The sequence below is a fragment of the Humulus lupulus genome, chromosome 1 (genome assembly GCF_963169125.1).
Source record: "Humulus lupulus chromosome 1, drHumLupu1.1, whole genome shotgun sequence".
NCBI classification, from domain to species: Eukaryota; Viridiplantae; Streptophyta; class Magnoliopsida; order Rosales; family Cannabaceae; genus Humulus; species Humulus lupulus.
In genome coordinates, this window is record NC_084793.1 from 225,370,940 (window position 1) to 225,389,057 (window position 18,118).

General features: G+C 35.8%; 1 non-coding gene across 1 annotated transcript; it reads left to right on the top strand.

Annotated features, from left to right (window-relative positions):
- Positions 1–12,389: 12,389 nt before the first annotated feature.
- On the top strand, positions 12,390–12,496 carry LOC133813138 (small nucleolar RNA R71). Its single transcript, XR_009884179.1, has one exon. It is a non-coding gene; the product is annotated as a small nucleolar RNA R71 (small nucleolar RNA).
- Positions 12,497–18,118: the final 5,622 nt, after the last annotated feature.

The window sequence follows — 18,118 nt, forward strand, 5'->3', positions numbered from 1 at the left end:
CCGCGGCGCTAGGCCAATTTCAGGATGTTGGAATTTGCAATTTTAAGCTTTTGCTCCGGGGGTTTCGGGGAATGTCTTCGGTGCGTCGTTTTAGGGATTTGGGGGTTCTGAGAGTATGGGATTGGCTCTGGGGAGGTAGCTTTGGATTGATTAGTGACAAAAGATGTTTCATTTGTGTTGTGATTAGGACTTTGGAGAGGCTCGGGGTAGAGGACCGTGCTCGTGGCTTCGTGGCAGCGGAAATCAGTAAATTGAAAGGTAAGAAAACTGCACCCGAATGTATGGTTGTAATGGGACTAAGTGCTCCCGAGAGTTGTATTGTGTCAATGTTGGTATTATGCCAAGGGACACGTAAAGGCGGTCTAAGAGTACCGTACATGATTTTAGCGCACGGGGCGCGAATTGGCCACTGGGAGCCAGAAACAATAGGATAACAGAGGGAGCAGCCTGTGAGCGCTAGCCCTGGTTATCATCTGTGTTTTATGTATTTTGAGCTGAGATGCTTAGTATGTGGTATACTTGACTGATGATATATTTGAATTTATGAGATGCTAGATGAGTAATTGACTTGTTTGCTAGTTGTTCATGCTCTGTTATTGCTGTGTTTTCTTGCTGGGCCTTGGCTCACGGGTGCTTCGTGGTGCAGGTAAGGGCAAGGGCAAGCTGGACCAGGCCTGAGGTGGAGAGCTCCGAGGTGAAATGTACATAGCCAGCTGTTCGACCACCATGGTCGAGGAGTGTGTCAGGACAGAGATTACCTAACTGCTCGTTTTTTCCTTAGTATGGCCAGTCAATGTATTTAAACTTTGTAACTTTTGTAAATGGCTTTTAAACTGTCATTTTTGAGATTCCATGTAGATAAACAATGTTTAGTAATGAGAACATAACTTTTGAGACCAAAACACTTTTTAACCCTAGTTCCTCTACTGTTTCAGTAACACGCTTTTACTTTAATGACTTGATTAGCAAGTCTAGCACTTTATAAACACATAGTGTAACGGTCTTGGCTATCCAGGGCGTTACAATTTGGTACCGTGTTTAAACTACAGAACAACCACAACTTTATTAAATAATTGAAAGTTTAAAATGAAATGGCCTTTATAAGTAAGCCTTACAAACAAAACTTCGAACTTAATCAATTACTGGTAATACTTCTTCAAATGAAAAGCATTCCAAGTTCGAGGAATTGCTTCTCCAGTCAGTCGAGCTAACCTGAATGTGCCTTCTCATAGAATTTCCACAATGTGATGAGGTCCTTCCTAGTTTGGTCCTAGTGCGCCATCTTTAGGATCTTTATTTTCCACGAACACCCTTCTCAACACTAGATCTCATAACTTGAGCTTTCTATTATTAACTTTTGAATTGAAAAAACGAGTTACTCTCTGTTGATAAAGAGCAAGTTGAATCTATGATTCTTCTTGACGTTCCTCAATCAGATCTAGAGATGCTTGTCGCAGATCGTGGTTCTGTTCCTGGTTAAAATTCCTTTACCTGTGTGTGTTCATGCCTTAACCCTTTAGCATCCTCCAACCTCTTTTTTAAGCTCTCCTTGAGGGTTTTGTTCACTGCCTCTACCTGTCCATTAGCCAACGGATACGCCATCGAGGGGAAACTCTTGATAACCCCGTATTTTTCACAAAAATTAGTGAATAGCTCGCTGTCGAAATGGGTCACGTTATCTGATACAATTTTTGTTGGGAGCCCGAAGCAGCAAATTATGTTCTTTATAACAAAATCGAGTACTCTTTTCAAGGTTATTGTTTCCAATGGTTCAACTTCTGCCCACTTTGTAAAGTAGTCCACGACAACCATAACATAGCGAACTCCTCCTTTCCTGGTTGCCAATGATCTAATCAAATATATCTCCCATATGACGAAAGGCCATGGCGAGGAGATCATAGTTAGCTCGACAGGTGCAGCTCGAGCTATTGTGGAGAAATGCTAGCACTTATCGCACTTTTGAACGTATAAAGCCAAGTCTTTCTTTAGAGTTGGCTAGAAATACCCTCGCCTCAATATGTTCATAGCTAAGTTTTCCCCCCAGCGTGGTCTCCACAAAATCCTTCATGAACCTTCTTTAAGATAGCATGGGCTTCCTCTAGTAAGACACATTTGAGCAAAGGCATAAAATGACCTTTCCTATAGAGAACTCCTTCGACCAGGACATACCTTGGGATTTGGTACATCAATCTCTATGCGTCCTTACGATCCTCAGGTTGTCTTCCAGAGGTGAGGTATTCAATAATTGGTGTCATCTGGGTTGTTCCTGCGTGGATCAACTCGACCTTTTCTAATTCCTCTTCTATGCTTGGCTTTCCAAGAAACTCAACCAAAACTACGTTCAACATGTCCGCTTCCTTGCTTATGGCAAGCCAAGCTAAGGCATCTGTATTCGTATTCTGTTCGCATGGGACCTGCTTTATAGAATAAAATTCAAACTTTGATAGTTCACTTTTTACTCTAACCAGATATGCAACCATTTTTATTCTGTGAGCCTGGTACTCCCCCAAACTTGGTTTACCACGAGCTGCGAATTGCTGAAGCATTGGATGGATTTTTCTTTCAATTCCTTGGTGATTTGAATCCCTACCAGCAAAGCCTCGTACTCAGCTTCTTTATTCGAGGTGTTGAATCTGAAATAAAGAGCAGTGTGGAAGCAATGGCCCTCAAGAGTGATCAGAATGATTCCAGCTCTTGATCCATTCACGTGAGATGACCCATCCACGAATAGTTTCCATAATTCTTGCATAGGCTCCCTCATAGGCTCGTCCTGAAAGCCAGTGCATTCAACCACAAAATCAGCTAGGGCTTGTCCCTTGATAGTTGTTCGTGGTTATTATACAATTTTGAACTTGCCAAGTTCGATGAACCACTTTAGCAAACGTCCAGATGGTTTAAGCTTTTGCAAAAACCTCCTTAGGACGTGTATTGTGTGGCACTAGAAATAAGTTTGTAGCTTCCTCGAAGCTAGGACCAAGCAGAACACGAGTTTCTCGAATAGAGGATATCGAGATTTAGCTTCTAGAAGCCTCTTGCTGATATAATAAACTAGCTTCTGAGTTTGATCTTCCTCACGAACTAGAACTGCACTGACTGCATTTTCTGTCACATCCAGATAAAGGTACAAAGCCTCTCCACTAACACGGTTTGATAGAACAGAGGGTTCAGCTAGACGTTTCTTCAGATCCTGAAATGCCTGCTTGTATTCATCAGTCCACTCAAATCTTATGTTCCCTTTCAATAAGTTGTAAAAATGGAGACATTTGTGAGTGGACTTTGGTACAAAATGATTTAAGGCAGCGATCCTTTCAGTTAGACTTTGAACTTCTTTCAACGACCTAAGAGATGACATGTCCAACATGGATCTGATTTTCTTTGGATTGGGTTCAATCCCCCTTGAATTAACAATGAAGCCTAGGAATTTCCCTGATGAGACCCCGAAGGTACACTTTTAGATATTCAACTTCATGTTGTACTTCTTCACCATAGCAAAACATTCTTCCAAATCAGATACATGGTTATTGGCAGTTTTTTACTTGACTAGCAAGTCATCAACATACATGTCCATGTTTCTTCTGATAGGGTTAACGAACATTTTGTTCACCAGTCTCTGATAAGTAGCCTCGAAATTTTATAGCCTAAACGACATGACATTGTAGCAATATACATTGTGCTCGGTCATGAAACTGGTATGCTCCTAGTCCGCGGGGTTCATCGCAATCTGGTTATATCTAGAATACGCATCCATGAAGGACATGAGCTCGTGACTAGTCATGGCATCTACGAGGTGATCGATTCTAGCAAAGGAAAACAATACTTTGGGTAGGCCATGTTAAGATCGGAGAAGTCAATGCAAGTTCTCCACTTTCTGTTAGGTTTTGGAACCATCACGGGGTTGGCTATCCAGGTTGGATACTTCGCCTTCCTGATGAACCCACATTTCAAGAGACAGGCCACTTCTTCCTCTAAAGCTTCTCCTCTTTCTTTTCCCAATAGACTTATTTTTTGTTGCTTGGCTGGTATATTCCTGTCCAAATTTAGCGTATGCATGATCACACTAGGAATAATACCCACCATATCAGCGTGTGACCAAGCGAAGACATCGAGGTTATTTCTCAAAAACTCAATCAAGTTCTTCTTTTGTTCGATACTAAGGTTTTTTACAATTTTTACAACTCTAGAAGTTGCTTCCTGATCAAGAATTACCTCCTCCAGATCCTCTAAATATTGGAGCTCTAACCTGTCTTTGCATATCCGTGGGTAAATTTCTTCTAGGTTGGCAACCTCGACCTCCATCACTCGAGGTTCTTCTGCTTCCTCAGCAATCACCATTGCCTGAGGTTCTTCAGCATCATCAATTATCACCATGGCTTATTGCCTGGGTTGTGCTCTTCCCTTCATAGAAATTTTATAGCATTCTCTGGAAGCAAGTTGATCCCCCCTTAATGCACATACCCCTGTAGGCGAAGGGAATTTCATGGCCAGGAGGCGAACGAAAGTTATTGCTTCGAAAACTATCAAAGCAGGTTGCCCTAGAATGACATTATAGGCAGTTGGGCAATCAATAACAATGAACTCAAGCATCTTTGTCATAGCTTGCGTTTCATCACTGATGGTTACTGCGAGCTCGATCGTCCCAATAACTTTCAATCCTTCTCCTGAGAACCCATACAAAGTTGTGGATGAGGCCTTTAGATCCATGACGGAGATTCCTATCCTCTCCAATGTGGACCTCAATAGCACATTCACTGAGTTCTCATTGCCAATCATAATTCTCTGGATTCTTCAGTTGGCAAGAAAAACGGTTATCACCATCAGATCATTATGTGGGAATTGGACATGACTTGTGTCCTCTTTCGTAAAAATGATGGGTTGTTTTTCTATCGTTTGCTACTTTGGCAGGCATTGCTTGAGAATAAATACAACACCATCATGGGTCTTCAGCTCCTAGCTAAATATCTTCTGGGCCCCATTACTTGTGCCAACCAAATGAGGTCGATCAGAGATTGTAGCTATATCCCTCCCTTTAAGTGGATGAGGGATGATGGGGTTTTCTAGAGCTAGAAGGGCAACATGTGGGCTCGCTTGATTCCCTGGAGTTGGCTATGGATTCTGCGTGACTTATTGGTGCGGAGCTACCCGATTTTGGGCATACTGTGGTAACGGCCCAGCCCAAATGAGAGTCTCGATCTCATTCTTCAACTAACGACAATCATCTGTGTTGTGGCCGATGTCATTATGGTAATGACAGACTTTGGCCAGATCTCTCTTAGCCCGCTGATTCTTCATGGGCTCGGGATTTTTCCATGGAAGGCAAGCAGAGTTGGCCAGGTAGATATTTTCCTATGTAACTGTCAGGTTGGTGTACACGGTGAAAATTTGGGTATACTTATCCTCGACTTTATTCTTTTTGGACCCTGCCTGGTCGCCTTCATTATTTCTTTTCCATTTATTATTATTTCTTGCCTAATTGTTATGGACAATTGTCTGAGCTGGGGCTACAACGTTGGTTACCACTCCAACGAGCTGAATGAGAACACCACTAGTTCCCGCCATCGTGGACTCTGCCTTCTCAAGGTTTATCCATTCTTGAGCTTGCACCAAGAATTTGTTGGTGTTATTAACTCCTTTCCTCTAGAGTTCTTTCTACAATTCACCTCCTACGGTGATTTCAGATCGCTCTTCCATAAGCTTGGCACTGTCATTGTAACGTCCCAAATTTGCTAATAAGGCTTAGTGCCTTGATTAGCGTGCTGAGAGGGCAATAATTGATTTAATTATGTTATTACGTGGATTAAATGATTATGTGATTAGAAATTCATGTTTAGGTGAATTAAATATGCATGTGGGCCCATTTTGGTTAATAGGGGCATATTTGTAATTTTGGCTCATTGAGGGCATAAATGTGAATTATATGTGTGTTATGCTTGAGACCACAAGATTGTGGAGATTTATTTGTGATGTGTGATCCGAGACGACCTTAGGGAGTGAAATAGCGAAATAGTCACAACGGGGACGAATACATGGCTTGGGGTGAGCCTAGGGGTATTTTGGGGATATAGTACGTGTTTGGAATTTACTGGGTAACGGGTAGTTATTTAGCGATCGTTTTGGTATGTCAGGATTAAATGGGGATTCATAGGAATACTCGAGGAAATAGTGGGATGTGGCAAATGGCAAGATTTCCCTTGGTGGGGTTAAAGGACTAAAGATATACTTAAGGATATTTTGGACTTTTGCAGCTGAGGATAGAGTTAAACCAACACTCTAGAACTAGTGAGAAGAAAAAACAGAAGTTGACAACCTCCCTCTTTCTCTCACTCGATACCCTCATTCTCTCTCAAAGGCAAAGGAGACTCTTGCCGAAATTCATGGGTGAAGGCTGGGAATTTAATGGGAATTGAGGCCTGGAGTAACTAAGGTTTAGCTCAGGATTAAAACTGCAGTTGAGGTAAGGATTTAGTCTAATTGTTTTGATGAATCTTACTGTTGTGATTCAAGATTTGATAGGTTCAAAACCTTAAGTCTGATTTTTGTTATTAGTGGGGCTAAATGTTAGTTTTTGGGATGGTTAGACTAGTTAAGCTTCTTGGATATGAACTGTAAACTGAATTATGTGTCTAAACCTTGAATTGGATGGATTCTGTAAAGTTTAGCTCGTCAAAATGCATGAGGATTTCTGGGTTTTGGGCTCGAGTTGCGGCCCGTGTGTGCGAAGTGTTGGGAATTGTGCCCTGAAAGCATATGTAGTAGACATTGTTTTAAGAAATAAATAAATAAATTGAATTTGTTATGCATATATTTTATGGACTAGATTATTCTGTAATAATATTAAGTAAATCTCAGAAAAATTCCTAAGTTCATATATGTGATCTCACCCACGTATTGGTATGGGAGGATTGTGTTTGAGATAAATGAACTTGAATAGTACGTAGTAAAATAAAGTTATGGAATCTTTAGATTAATTACTGCAAGTACGGTCCACTAGTATTATGAATACATGTGATCTAGATCTGGATCACTAGTGTAGTAGGACTCTTTAGTGGAGGTACTTTATATATTAGAGGATATATAGAACTGGATCAGATATGTTTATTAATACTTAGTTAAATATCGTTTCAAAGTATTAATTAAATATATCAACTGATGATCATATACAAATAGATCTTAATCCTGATGTTACTATGACCTCTTGTTTATGTTATATGAGTTCTTTGATTCACTCGTTAGGGTCTGTCAGAATGATCAAGCTAGAAACTTTTGTTTTGGGAACTCATTAATGTAAATGGATGGGGACATAGTATATAGATATGGAATCTATACATTCTCATAAGAGATTGAATAATGGTTCTCTTAAGGGTTGACTTTTGGGACTAAAAAGGTTATTGAGCTCAAATTCATAATTTAGTTATGAATTAACCTTCACTAGTAAAGTCAATGATACTTAAGGAAACAAGATATAATTAAAAGGGTAAAATGGTAATTTTATTCCCAATTAATTATGAACCATTATTAGAGGGTTAATTTGTATGTAATGATTATATCAATGGGCGCTTTATTTTATAAAGTACTTGATGACTGTCGTATACCATAACAAATTTAACAATGATTTTTCTTTCAATACTTCCAATTATTTTAGTATAATATCAAGCACAGGTCGAACTCATGAGGACTATCGTTCACTCTATTATTCAATAATTAACACTAAAACTTAAAAGGGGATTTAGATTTCAAACTCAAAATTAAATAACATAAAATAGAAAGCAATTAAAGATTGATATCACGATATTAAGAAACAGTTAAAAGTTAATCTCCACCCTCAACAATCATTCACAATCACTAATAATAAATATCATTTCAATTTCTCAATTAAACTATTAACGCCGCAGATAAAGCTGAAGCAGTCAATTATCCCAGTCTCCCTATTATAAGTAATCAAGGCGAAGCGCTCAATAATTAACTCTTTTAACTAAGCAATAAATCTATGAAGCATACATTCTATTTAACTTAGATAAAGCATTAAGTCCTATGGAAACAAGTTAATCTAGGCAATAAATTAATGAAGCATATAATTCATTTAACCTAGGTTATATTTTTCATCACAATCAACAATTCTTTTGACATCACTATCAATTGCAATTTATCAATTACACTTAGAATCCTAAACTATTAGGTGACTGGTAATTCTAAGATGACAATTGAATAATGTAAAACCTTGATAAGTTGGCCACCTAACAAGAAATCACAAAATTCATAACATTCAATTAGAAAAATAGAAACAATTTAATATTGAGAGAAATTAAAGAATAATATTCATTATCAACAATCAGGAATTCATGTCTTGGGTTTTGAATTAACCCTTAACCTAAAAAGAACCTACTCCATAATATTAATCATAATCACAAACATAATTGTAATTAAAATTAAAGAGATTAAGGGAAGAAAAGAAATTAGATTGATGAACAATAGTGTTGTAGTCTTCTCTCCCACCCTTTCTGAGTCTTTTTCTCTCCTAAACCGTAATAAAAAACCTCCTCTAAAATTAACCCTAATGATCTTTTATAGTCTCAATTAAAAAGTAATTAAAAATCTGAAAACGACGTCGCAGGCCGCAGCCTGAAAAATGCGTGTCGCGGCCTAGAACAAAATCTGTGCAGAAATTGGTCACACAAGCAGCGGCCTGAAAAAATTGAGCAGCGGCCTGTTTGGAAAAAAAAATCTGAAACTCCAATTCCATTTAAAGTGTCGCGACCTGAATTTTATAGGTCGTGGCCTATCTTTAATTTATTCTTTTCTCAACCTTAGAAAGCTTGTACGCTGCTGCCACTTCAATATTTCAATCTCGAAAGCCTAGAATGCTTCAAAAACTTCATTTTAACCTTGTCTCAGCGAGTCTTTTTCAATCTATGATTCATAAACTACACTTGCTATCAAAATGTCAGATTTATCATCAAAAAATGCAATGTAGAACATATGTTGTAGAGACATGAAATTAAGTTAAAACTACTAAAAATGCTATCATCACACAATCAAAGCATGGAAAAACTTATCAAATATTAATATAAAAATAACCTTATCGAATTCCCCCATACTTGAATTTTTCTAGTCCCTTAGCAAAACACTGAAATAACAAAACTAAAAATGAAAATAGTAAAAACTAATCTATACTCACTAAATAGTAGAAAATATGTTGTAGAGATATGAAATTAAGTTAAAACTACTAAAAATGCTATCATCACACAATCATAGCATGGAAAAACTTATCAAATATTAATATAAAAATAACCTTATCAAATTCCCCCACACTTGAATTTTTCTAGTCCCTTAGCAAAACACTAAAATAACAAAACTAAAAATGAAAATAGTAAAAAATAATCTAGACTCACTAAACAAAGGTCTTGTCAAAAGCTTGAATGTCTCTGAGAATCACACTAATAAGTAATGCCAAAACAAATCAGATTTTCACACTCTTTAGAATTTCAACTCCATATGTAATTCACCATTTGATTTTCAAAAATAATTTACTAAGCACTTAATCACAACACCAACTCAAATGCATCAAATTTAATCCATACATGCCAAATCATTTTCTTTTAAATCAGTCCCTATATACCAAAATATTTTTCAATGAAAAACATCCACTCCATAGACATTAACCAATCATTCTCCACTAATATAAACACACAATGATAAAAAAATCAGAAGGTCTTTATAGGCTTGTAATGTAAGGCTAAGGTTAAGGGTAGTTGAGAAAGATACATTTAAGCTCAAATCACACCATTGCATACATCAATTCCATTCTTTGAACTTGCCCTAAATTTTCCCATACAATTCAAGAAATACCTATTTTTTTCTTACTCTACTTTCCATAATGATCTCACTATTTCCCCCACACTTATACTTTTGCAAAATTTGCATATAAGAATTTTTTTTTCATTGCAAATCATTTTTTTTCTTTTGTTTTTTTTTTTTTCATAATATTCCAAGGAGAGAAATAGAGATCATACACAAAATACAACCAAACAAATAACCCATAAGTATTTCCCTTTTTTTAACAAATCATCCCACAAGATCAAAAATCATATATATATATATAACCATGGTGCAATGGGTTACAAAAAGAAATATTTTTCAAGGAGGTATAGGGTCAAAAATTCGAGTTCATAGAAGAAAAGAAACAGTCGTCATGGCTCAAACATGGGAAACTAGGGATTATCATATAATAGGTTGGCTTGAACGGCTCAAACGATACAAAGAACTACCTTAATCATCTTCCTAATCACGTGTACTTATGATTTCGCCTCAAATAATTGATCAATGATTTCTAGAGTGGTTGGGACTTCAAATATTTTTTTCAACAAGCATAAATCTTTTTCAATACATTTAAGTGGTGAATTCAATCGTGCATAGAGTGAAAAACAACATAAATCAAAATAGCAATTCACATAGGAGTCAAGCACACAAATCATACAAAATTCCTCATTGTCTAACATCACTTTAAGCACAATTCAAAGTTTCATCATCGACCAATGCTTTCAAGAAGACCAACACAAGAAAACACACAAACGAATAAAAAAAAACTAAAAAAAAAAATACGAAAACAAAACTAAAATAAAACAAACAACAGATAAAATGAAATTGTTCCCTTCCCCCACACTTAAACAGTACATTGTCCTCAATGAAAATAAAACGAAAGATAAGGAAAAGAAAACTCCCTCAAGTACGCTTCGTTTAACGTCGTTAGCTCAACTGAATGCCGCTCTCAAGATCTTTATGTTGGGTATTTCAATGAAGTCTCCTTCCCTTTGATCTTACCAGGAGAATCAAGCACATTGAATTTGATAACTTCACTATCAAATTCCATTGTCAGCGTTCCTGCTCTAACATCCAGCTTTGTATTTGTTGTCATCAAGAATGGCCTCCCAAATAAAACTGGTGTTGGATTGGGTATTGATGCATCCCCCATTTCAAGTATATAGAAATTTTCTAGAAAGACAAGTCCATCAACCTTTACAAACACATCTTCAACTACCCCTAAAGGATAAACATTAGTGTGATCTGTCAGTTGAACAATAACTCCTGTCTCCTTTAGTGGCCCAAGATTTAAATAAGCATATGATGAATATGACATGACATTAATCGATGCTCCTAAATCTGCCATACACCGCTCAATTATTTTATTCCCAATCATACAAGGAATTGTAAAGGTCCTAGGATCCTTGCATTTTGGTGGCAACTTCTTTTGGAGAACAGCAGAGACGTTCTCCCATACACTTACTTTTTCATTACCCCTCAACTTACGCTTATTAGTGCACAACTCTTTCAAAAATTTAGCATAATGTGGCACTTGTTTAATTGCATCAAGTAATGGAATGTTTACCTCAACTTTGCGAAAAGTCTCAAGAATTTCCTTGTTAGCCTCCTTTTGCTTGGAAAAGGTGGATAAGGGGCATAGGTTGGCATAGGTTGTTTATGTGACTTTCTCTGCATTGATGGTTCATCATGGATGGAGTTGTCTATTACTTGCTTTTGAACTGGAGCTGGTGATAAAGGTTGTGTGGGTGGCTCATATTGTATACCACTTTGCAAAGTTAGCGCACTTACATTCTCCTTGGGATTCCTCTCATGTTGTGAAGGAAATTTATTAGAAAGATGAGCTTACAACCTGTTATATGATGTTGCTAGTTGTCCCACTTGATTCTCCAAACTTTTGATGGAGGCTTGGGTAGTTTGCTAAAACTGAAGCATATTTGTAGCAATTGCATTGATTAAATCTTCAGTGGAAGGTTTGGCACTTGGTGGTGGAGCAGCTTGTGTTGCTTGTGATGGTCTAGGTACAAAATTCTGTTGAGACCGCTGTTGAAAAGTGAAACCAGGTGGTCTCACAGATGTAGACTATGGAGCAACTTGTTGTTGATTCCCATAACGAAGATTTGGATGATCACGCCAGCCAGGATTATAAGTTTGTGAAGGGTTCATAATACATCTGACGTAATTGACCAGGGAAATTTCCTACAGCATTAACACCCTCAGTTTCTCCCTCAAATAAAGTATGGCAAGTGTCAGTAGCATGCCCCACAACCTGACAAATTCCACATGGCCTCACCTGTTGGCATAAAGCAAGTTGTTGTACCACTACGGTTAATTGGGCCAATTGTTGACCAAGCTGATTAGCATGAGAGGTGCTCACTTCATTAGCTGATTTGGGTGGTGGAGTAGGATCTTGGCGAATGCCAAACTGTTGTGAGTTAGCAGCCATATTAGAAATCAAGCTTCTGGCTGCAGCAGGAGTCTTATCAACTAGTGCACCCCCACTTGCTGCATCAATCATACTCATATCCAGTGATTTTAATCCTTCATAAAAGTACTGAATGAGGAGTTGTTCACTTATCTAATGATGAGGGAAACTAGCACACAACCGCTTAAATCTCTCCCAATATTCATACAAAGACTCTCCTGTATATTGCCTTATACCACAGATCTCTTTCCTGATGCTTCCAACTTTAGATGTTGAAAAATATCACTCCAGGAATATAGTTTTCATACCATTCCAAGTTTCAACAGTACCAGGTGGAAGATAGTACAACCACTCTTTAGCTGCATCCTTTAGGGAGAAAGGAAAAGCTCGCAACTTAATTTGTTCTTCAGTCACTGCAGTAGGTTTCATACTAGAACAGACAATATGAAACTCCTTCAAATGTTTATTCGAGTCCTCACCATGCATCCCATGGAAAGAAGGCAATAAGTGGATGAGGCCCAAATTCAACTCAAAGTTAACATCCAAAGGTGGATACTGGATGCAAAGCGGTTGTTGGTCAAGTCTGGCACTGCCAACTCTTTCAATGTCCTTTGGTGGGCCATTGTTCTATAGGATCGAACTGAATCGTCAGAATCAGATTCGTTGTCAGACAGTAATGGCACTTTAACAGGATTGACTTGTGGAGCAAGATGTTGAAAGAGTGGATTATCGGAGATAGTCCTTGAAGAATGAGAAGTTGACGATGACTCATGATATTGTTTAAGCCTAAATAACCTTTCTTGGGTATCATCTTCACCAGACATATACACATGACAATTCCACAGTAAAAACTAATTAGTCACAAATAAATAAATTTGAATAATAAAGAGAATAACAATAGTCTCCGGCAACGACGCCAAAAATTTGATGGCTGTCGTATACCACAACAAATTTAACAATGATTTTTCTTTCAATACTTTCAATTATTTTAGTATAATAGCAAGCACAGGTAGAACCCACGAGGACTATCGTTCACTTTATTATTCAACAACTCTTTTGACATCACTATCAATTGCAATTTATCAATTACACTTAGAATCCTAAACTATTAGGTGAGTAGTAGTTCTAAGATGACAATTGAATAATGTAAAACCTTAATTAGTTGGCCACCTAACAAGAAATCAAAAAATTCATAACATTCAATTAGAAAAATAGAAACAATTTAATATTGAGAGAAATTAAAGAATAATATTCATTATCAACAATTAAGAATTCATGTCTTGGGTTTTGAATTAATCCTTAACCTAAACAGAACCTACTCCATAATAGTAATCATAATCATAATCACAAACATAATTATAATTAAAATTAAAGAGATTAAGGGAAGAAAAGAAATTAGATTGATGAACAATAGTGTTGTAGTCTTCTCTCCAGCCCTTTATGAGTCTTTTTCTCTCCTAAACTGTAATAAAAATCTCCTCTAAAATTAACCCTAATAATATTTTATAGTCTCAATTAAATTACAATTAAAAAGTAATTAAAAATCTGAAAATGACGTCGCAAGCTGCGGCCTGAAAAATGTGTGCCGCGGCCTAGAACAAAATATGTGCAGAAATTCGTTATGCAAGCAGCGACTTGAAAAAACTGAGCAGCAACCTGTCTGGAAAAAAAAAATCTAAAATGCCAATTCCATTTAAAGTGTTGCGGCCTGAATTTTATAGGCTGCGACCTATCTTCAATTTATTCTTTTCTCAACCTTAGAAAGCTTGTACGCTGCCGCCACTTCAATATTTCATTCCCGAAAGCCTAGAATGCTTCAAAAACTTCATTTTAACCTTGTCTCATCGAGTCTTTTTCAACCTATGATTAATAAACTACACTTTCCATCAAAATGTCAGATTTATCATCATAAAATGCAATGTAGAAAATATTTTGTAAAGACATGAAATTAAGTTAAAACTACTAAAAATGCTATCATCACACAATCAAAGCATAGAAAAACTTATCAAATATTAATATAAAAATCACCTTATCAGTACTCAGTAAATGAAATGTCTATAATTACAAGAGTGCAGTCTCATATTTATTGTGGAGTAATCATGAGATTAATAAATTAGATTATTTAATTAAAGAGTTTAATTAATAATCTCAAATTTATTGGAGCTTGGAATTATAGGTCCATAGGTGCCCACAGCGACTCTATCAACACTATTCAAAGCAAGAGTTGATATAAAGGGAAAAATGGTTGAAAGACATATTTAAGAAGAAATTTGTTCTTCGCACCAAATATGCAATTATGTGATAATAATGATTAATTAATTAATTATAATTAGTTAATTGTAATTAACAAAATTAATTAATATTTAATTATTATGTAATTTTTGAAATTATATTAAGTAATTAAATTTATTTTCGAAATTATATTAAATAATTAATTAATTATAATTTTTGAAATTATAATAAATTAAAATTTTAAATTTTGAAATTATTATTTAATTTAAATTGGTTTTAATTAATTGGCATAATTAATTAGATATCTTTATTTGAGTGGGAGATAATAATCTGATAAGTTCAAATTATATTTGAATTTAAAAGATTGATATTTATTCAAATAATTAATTATATTTGATAATTAGTTAAAAAAGATAATTAATTCAAATTTGAATTAATTATCAGGTTGTTGGATTTTTATCTGATAAAGTAGTTTGAATAAATAATTATAGAAAAATCAAATATCCCTAAAATATAGGGTGGTACACGACCACACACAGTCCATGGACTGTGTGTAGCGTGTACTGCACATATTTTCAGGGATATATTTTTCAATTTTATCTATTTAATTAATTAATTAATGGAAAATTCAAAGTTAGTTTTTGGATATTTTCATTAATAAGATACTTTTCTATCTCTCCTTGAAAAAAGATACAGAACCAATCTCAGGCTCATTCTCTTGATCTCGTGTGTTGAGTGCATAAAGTAGAATAAGAAATTAACCATCCTTTATTCTCTAAGTGCCCACACACTTCTTGAGGTGTAGAGAACGTTGTGGAAGATCTTGGTGTGAGTACCTGGGAGCAGCTTGGATAGGAAGTTCGTTTAAATTACGAAAAAAGAACAAGGACACTTGATAGGTATCAAGGGGTATGTTTTCTATTATTTTCTTGCTTATGATTAATGTATGTATATTAATGGATCCGCATATTTAAAGGTAGTTTAAATATGTTACAAAATTTTTGTTGTACACTGGGCCAACCCACCATCATTCCGCTGCGCATTAGGAAACTTGTTCCTAACAATTGGTACCTTAGCGGTCATTAATCTCTGCATACATTAATTACTGTGTGGGCATAATATGAATTATTATGCTATCGTAATATGTGTGAATGAATGGGTGTATGTATGATTAAATTTTATTCTTAAGGGTTGTTAATTATATGGTGTTTTGGGTTTAGGAATTGTTCTTAAATTTCTAGATGAAAAATGTAGGCCATTTTGGGGCATAGGAATTTTTTGTAATTTAAGTTTCTGCATTAAATTATTTGAAAATATTTTGTAAGGCCCGAGCCCCGGGTTCCTTGCCCCGAAGCCCCTGCGCACTTCACCCAGCCACGCATCCCTGCACACCTCACCCAGCTGCGCGCACTCACGCCCCTTGCGCCTACTGCCTCGCACCCTTGCGCCAACCACCAGCCAGCTGCTGCCGCACCTCCAGCAGCTATCATGCCCCGCCGAGCCACCACATCCAGCCGCCCCTAGGGTTTCTAAACCCTAGGGCTTGGATCTAAGTTATCCATTTAAATTATGGGCCTAATTAATTTTAGCCCATAATTAAAAAATTATTTTATTTTGAATTAATTGTTTGAACCAAAATTCAAAACTGGGCCTAATAACTTATCGAACATTAAAGCCCAAGTTAATTTTTCTTAAAATTTATTTAAGATAATTAAAAGTTATTTTAATTTAAAATCAAATGGGTAAATGACTTAATGGATCAAGACTACTTGTGAAGGCCCAAAGTTGAAGATATAGATCTCTTTAGGTTTTATTTAATCTCTTATATTTTTGTGTATATTTTGCAAGTGTTGTAATTTTTTCTAGAAATACCCAAGACACCCAGCCCGCATTTATATATTTATTTAATTAGTATTTATTTATTTAAAATTTTCAATGTGATTAAATTGTTTAATACTTTATCATGCATTTTAGACATTCCATATATATTACCCACATAGTATTTAAAATTGTGCATGCATCTCATATGGGTAGAAACATGCCTTAGGATTGTCCTATATGATTATATACTTTATGTGATGGACCATATAATAATAAATCTAGTTTTAACTAGTTCAAGAGCAGAAATAGATTTTAAAAAGTTGTTTAATTTCTAGTATTTAATAAAATTGTTTTATTAAATAATAAATGATATTTCTAGTCATTGTAGCAAATTAAAATTGAATTAATTAGGGCATAGTTCTATAATTTTAAATTTTCTTAATTAGAATAGTAATTATTAGAATATCATTTGGTAAAAATAGATCACTTTATTTTTACAAACCAATTAAAAAGCATAGGATGTTTTGAGAAAACACATATTTGAAAATAGTGAGTGGTAGAGGGAGTTATGACAATAAGTCCCATGGTCTCCATTATTACTTGGCACCGAGGTAGCATGGAGAGGGCCTCTCGGCACCATTGCTTGTGTCCCCCTAAGGAAGGCTTCCGACTGTGTTATTCTCAAGGCAAACTTCTTTTTTTCAAGAATAGGATTCAATGATGCATTTCAAGTTTGACTGACCCTAAGGCACACTCTTGAGTTAAGTCATTGATCTAAAATAATGGGTTACACTCACAAGGTACGTTAGGCTTTCGAGCGGACTAGTGTATTCTTGACCAAACAAGCAGTTGTTTATAAGTCAAAAGAAAAATGTTGATTTAAGTTTTCACTTATAAATTTGAGAACTTATCTCAAAATTAATTTGGAATTATTTTGACCTACCCTAAGGCTGGTCCATTAATGTTCAAATTAATTAATCGTGGAATTAGTAATTATTTTTTATGTGTTATTTAATTGTTGCATTCATGGATCACGTTTACTATTCCAAAAATTACTGATATTTATTATATGCATAAATTCATTTTTGTTTATTTATTTATTTTCAGCAATCATGTCTAGCTCAAATCCTGTATCTTCTTTACTTTTGCAAATGAAAAGTTGACAGGTGAAAACTACATGAAATGGAAATCAAACTTGAACATTGTATTAATATGTGAGAACCACAAATTTGTCTTGACTGAGGAATGTCCTGAAGTCCCTCCCACTACTGCTGCCAAAACTGCATGGGAAAAGATTGATAATTGGATCTTATCAAACAACAAAGCGAAGTGTCATATGCTTGCGAGTATGAGCGATGTGCTTAGAAAGAAGTTTGAGAACACTGAGAATGCTTATGATATCTGGGATTCCCTTCAAGATATGTTTGGGAAGCAGTCAGATCAGTGCAGACATGAGGCCACCAGATCCTACATGACCAAGAAAATGAAGAAAGGAGTTTCTGTCAGAGAACATGTATTAGGCATGATCAATATAATTCACGATGCCAATATCCATGGGGAAATCATTGATGAAAGGACTCAAGTAAGCATTATACTTGAATCACTTTCTCTAGCTTTTAAAGGTTTCACAACGAACTATGTCATGAACAAATTATCATATAACATGACACATCTGTTGAATGAATTGCAAACTTATGAATCTTTTAACAAAGGTTCTGAGAAAGAAGGAGAAGCAAATGTTGTTGATTCTAACCCATCCTCTTCAAAGGCTAAAACCAAAAAGAGAAAAAATGGAAATGGAAAGGACAAGGACAAGGATAAGGAGAA